The sequence below is a fragment of the Physeter macrocephalus genome, chromosome 20 (genome assembly GCF_002837175.3).
Source record: "Physeter macrocephalus isolate SW-GA chromosome 20, ASM283717v5, whole genome shotgun sequence".
Taxonomy (NCBI): Eukaryota; Metazoa; Chordata; class Mammalia; order Artiodactyla; family Physeteridae; genus Physeter; species Physeter macrocephalus.
In genome coordinates this window covers 30,433,072-30,438,641 of record NC_041233.1, presented here as the reverse complement: position 1 = coordinate 30,438,641, position 5,570 = coordinate 30,433,072, and positions in this window count along the sequence as shown.

Sequence of the window (5,570 nt, the reverse complement as noted above, 5' to 3'; positions counted from 1 at the left end):
TCCCATTTACCATGGCAACAAAAAGAATAAAACACCTAGGAATAAACCTACCTAAGGAGACAAAAGACCTGTATGCAGAAAACTATAAGACACTGATGAAAGAAATTAAAGATGATACAAACAGATGAAGAGATATACCATGTTCTTGGATTGGAAGAATCAACATTGAGAAAATGACTATACTACCATAACAATCTACAGATTCACTGCAATCCCTATCAAGCTACCAATGGCGTTTTTCACAGAACTAGAACAAAAAATTTCACAATAGGTATGGAAACACAAACGACCCCAAATAACCAAAGCAACCTGAGAAAGAAAAAAATGAGCTGGCGGAATCAGCCTCCCTGACTTCAGACTATACTACAAAGCTACAGTAATCAAGACAGTATGGTACTGGCACAAAAACAGAAATATAGATCAATGGAACAGGATAGAAAGCCCAGAGATAAACCTATACACATATGGTCACCTTATCTTTGATAAAGGAGGCAAGAGTATACAATGAAGAAAAGACAGCCTCTTCAATAAGTGGTGCTGGGAAAACTGGACAGCCACATGTAAAAGAATGAGATTAGAGCATTCCCTAACACCATACACAAAAAACAAACTCAAAATGGATTAAAGACCTAAATGTAAGGCCAGACTCTATAAAACTCTTAGAGGCAAACATAGGAAGAACACTCTTTGACATAAACACAGCAAGATCCTTTTTGACCCACCTCCTAGAGAAATGGAAATAAAAACAAAAGTAAACAAATGGGACCTAATGACACTTAAAAGCTTTTGCACAGCAAAGGAAACCATAAACAAGGCAAAAAAGACAACCCTCAGAATGTGAGAAAATATTTGCAATTGAAGCAACTGACAAAGGATTAATCTCCAAAAATATACAAACAGCTCATGTAGCTCAATATCCAAAAAACAAACAACCCAATCCAAAAATGGTTAGAAGACCTAAATAAACATTTCTCCAAAGAAGATATAGAAGATATACAGATTGCCAACAAACACATGAAAGGATGTTCAACATCACTAATAATTAGAGAAATGCAAATTAAAACTACAATGAGGTATCACCTCACACTGGTCAGAAGGGCCATCATCAAAAAATATACAAGCAATAAATACTGGAGAGGGTCTGGAGAAGAGGGAGCCCTCTTGCCCTATTGCTGGGAATGTAAATTGATACAGCCACTATGGAGAACAGTATGGAGGTTCCTTAAAAAAGTAAAAATAGAACTACCTTATGATGCAGCAATCCCACTACTGGGCATATACCCTGAGAAAACCATAATTCAAAAAGAGTCATGTACCACACAATTTTAGAACTGCTTGGAGTATGTTTTGGTCTATGAAGTGAGGTTGCTCTTATTTGGCCGACTTTATAGGAACTATTATGAAAAATAATGAAAAAATAATTGTATAGCCCAGTAAATTTTACAGAGAAATAAATGATAAACATAACATGGAAAAAAAAAAAGAATCATGTACCACAATGTTCATTGCAGCACTATTTACAATAGCCAGGACATGGAAACAACCTAAGTGTCTGTTGACAGATGAATGGATAAAGAAGATGTGGCACATATATACAGTGGAATATGACTCAGCCATAAAAAGAAACCAAACTGAGTTATTTGTAGTGAGGTGGATGGACCAAGAGTCTGTCATACAGAGTGAAGTAAGTCAGAAAGAGAAAAACAAATGCCGTATGCTAACACATACATATGGAATCTAAAAAAAATGGTTCTGAAGAACCTAGGGGCAGGACAGGAATTAAGATGCAGACGTAGAGAAATGGACTTGAGGACACAGGGAGGGGGAAGGGTAAGCTGGAATGAAGTAAGAGAGTAGCATGGACACATATACACTACCAAATGTATAATAGATAGCTAGTGGGAAGCAGCCGCATAGCACAGGGAGACCAGCTCGGTGCTTTGTCACCACCTAGAGGGGTGGGATAGGGAGGGTGGGAGGGAGGGAGACGCAAGAGGGAGGGGATATGGGGATATATGTATATGTATAGCTGATTCACTTTGTTATAAAGCAGAAACTAATACAACATTGTAAGCAATTATACTCCAATAAAGATGTTAAAAAAAAAGAAAAATAGAAAAAATCTACCTATCCTTCAGGTCCAGTCTCCCAGCTCTTCACATGTATTGTCTACCTTCCTCCAAGTACAGTCTCCTTTGACTCTGTCCTGCCTAGAGGAATGTACACAGCCAACCACTGTATATCCCTTGAAGTCCTCTAACAAAAACTAAGCATGAGATCAATTTCCAGCATGACTACATGGGGCGCTTAACTGACTTGCTCCTCAGTGAAACTGGTGAAAATTATTGAAAAAAAATTTTAAGCCTCTAGAAATGGTCCTAAGCACAAAATCTACTGAAGAAAATGTATGAAAATTTGGTAAGAAAGGTGAGTCTGTGATATATGAAATAAGACAACTCCCACCTGCCATTCTCCCAGCTCTGTGAGGTTGAGACTCCACTCCATTCTGCTTCAGCCAGGAGCACAGCCTCCCTCTCTCTTCAGTTCTCACCTTGGTTGGCGGTGGGGCATGGGGGGAGGGCCCTTCTTTCTGAGAGGAGCAGGACTCCAGTGTTTCGCTGAGGCTAAGACCCAGGTGAGTTCAGTTAAAAGGTAGGGGCTCCTTCCTCCAGCCACACCTCCGACTTGTGGAATGAAGGCTCTCCTTCGGGCACAGTGCACCAAGAATACTAGGGCCCTGATAGCCCTTGCCCCAGCTCGTAAAACAGTGGTTCCACAACAGAAGAGGCAAGCTGAGAAGACCTCAGGTTGCTACCCCTCCTCCACTTAGTTCTCAGCTCTTAGAGTGGTGTGTCACTATTGTCACTCTCCCCATCCCTAGCTCCAGAGCCCTGGCTCAAAGATTTTGCCTGGGTGGAAAAGCATATCATAAACCAGATAATTCCAATTAGAAAATAAGAGTCCCAAGGAAAATGACTTCATTCACAACCGAGTTTGAAGAAAGTCAAGCCTAGAGGGTGCCCTCAGAAACAGTGCAGGTTGTGTTGAAAGGCAATTAGGTAAGATTCAAGATACAGGTTAAACTGTGGGAAGATACCTGCTAGGTCAGAACAAATATCAGAGATCTCAAAAACTATTCCTTTAAAGTAGCCACAATTTGATCGGATCAGTTTGTAGAGCAATGTATGCCCCAGAGCACTGTTAAAAAACAACAGAGCAATTAGCCTACGGTTAGTGGGGTTAAACATCTGACGGTGGTTAGAGAAAGAGAGAAAGAGAGCCTTTCAGATATGACTGTCGTTCCAGGATGACTATGGGCATAGCCAAAGCTGCGCCCCACTGAAGAGCAACATCAAAGTCTTCACAGTGAGGGGAAGAGAGAGAATAGACTTGTCTTTGTGAGTTTGGGCTGCTGTAACAAAGTACTATGAATTGGGTGGCTTATCAACAACAGAAATAGAAATATGAACAGAAAAAAACTTCAAAATAGCCATTATATTTATGTTCACAGAACTAAAGGAAAGCATGATTAAAGAAGTAACAAAATGTTTAATGACAGTGTTGCTGCGGATAGATAATACCAGTAAACTTTAGATAGAAATTATTTTAAAAGAGCCAAATGGAAGCCTTGGAGTTGAAAAGTACAACTTTAATTTTAAAAACCAAGGAGAGGAATAAAGTTGTCTACGGAGGAAGAGAAGATCAAACACTAAATGAGTTCACTGATGCAGAGCAGTGAGAAACAAATGAATACTTGTGATGATGGGAGTTCTCAATAACATAGGACAGAGGAGGTACAGGTAACTAACATTTATGCACGACTTCTATGCCCAAGCAATGTGCTCAGTGTCTTACTCAAACTACAACTGCATTAGGCATCAATGGCTTTAGTGCAGTGTCCTCCAGATATTCCTGATAGTATCCTAAGATCTGTGTAAATAGAGAAACATCACATGTTCATGGATCAGAAGACTTAACACTGTAAAGATGGAAATACTCCCCAAACTAGTCTACAGATTCCATGTAATCCCTATCAAAATTCAAATGACTTCTTTGTTGAAAATGATAAGCTGATTCTAAAATTCATATGGAATTGAAAGAACCCAGAATAAGCACACAATCCTGAAAAAAAGAAGGACTCATAGTTCCCAATTTTAAAACTTAGGGCTTCCCTGGTGGCGCAGTGGTTGAGAGTCCGCCTGCCGATGCAGGGGACACGGGTTCGAGCCCTGGTCCGGGAAGATCCCACATGCCACGGAGCAACTAAGCCTGTGCACCACAACTACTGAGCCTGCACTCTAGAGCCCATGAGACACAACTACTGAGCCCGCGTGCCACAACTACTGAAGCCCGCGTGCCTAGAGCCCGTGCTCAGCAACAGGAGAAGCCACTGCAATGAGGAGCCAGCACCCCCTAACCCCACTCGCCACAACTAGAGAGGGCCTGCGCGCAGCAATGAAGACCCAATGCAACCAAAAATAAATAAATTAATTAATTATTTTATAAAAGAAAGAAAACATAGGAGTGAATTTTCATGACCTTGGATTTGGCAATGGAGTCTTAGTTATAAAATCCAAAGCATGAACAACAAAAGAAAATAAACTAGACCTCATCAAAATTTAAAAGTTTTGTGTTTCAAGTACACCATCAAGAAAGTGAAATTTGACCAAGAAAATGGGAGAAAATATTTGCAAATCATATATTTGATAAGGGACTTGTATCTAGAAGACATAAAGAACTCTTACCACTCAGTAATAAAGACAAAAAACCCAATTAAATAATGGTCAAAGGATTGGAATAGGTATTTTTCCAGGGAAGATATACAAATGGCCAATAAGCACATGAAAAGGTGCTCATATCATCAGTTATCAAGGAATTAAAACCACAATGAAATACCACTTCACACCCACAAGGATGGCTAGAATCAAAATGTCGTACAATGAGTGCTTGTAAAGATGTAGAGGAATGGGAACCCTCGTACATTGCTAGTGGGAATGTAAAATGATGAAGCCACTTTAGAAAACAGTCTAGCAGTGCTTTAAACATAAAGTTATCATATGACCCAACAATTCTGCTCCTAGGTATTTATCCAACAGAAATAAGAACATATGAACACACAAAAACTTGTGCATAAAAATTTATAACAGCATTATTCATAATAGCCAAAAAGTGGAAACAGCCCAAATATCTACCAACTGGTAAATGAAGAAACAAAAACGTGACATACCCATACAATGGAATACAATTCCACCATAAATAGGAATAAAAATACTGATGGATGCAACAACTTAGATGAACCTTGAAAACTTATGCCAAATGAAAGGAGCCAGTCACAAAAGTCCACTTATTATATCATTCCATTCGTTTGAAAATCGGTACAAAGAAATCTAGAAACAGAAAGTAGATTATCTGTAGTCTAGGATTGGGGGTGGAAGAGGTAATAAGAGAGTGATAGCTGAAGGGTGCAGAGTTTCTTTTTGAGGAGATGAAAATATTCTAAAATGGACTGTGGTGATAGTTTCACACATCTGTGAATAACCTAAAAACCATTGAATTGTGCACTTTAAATA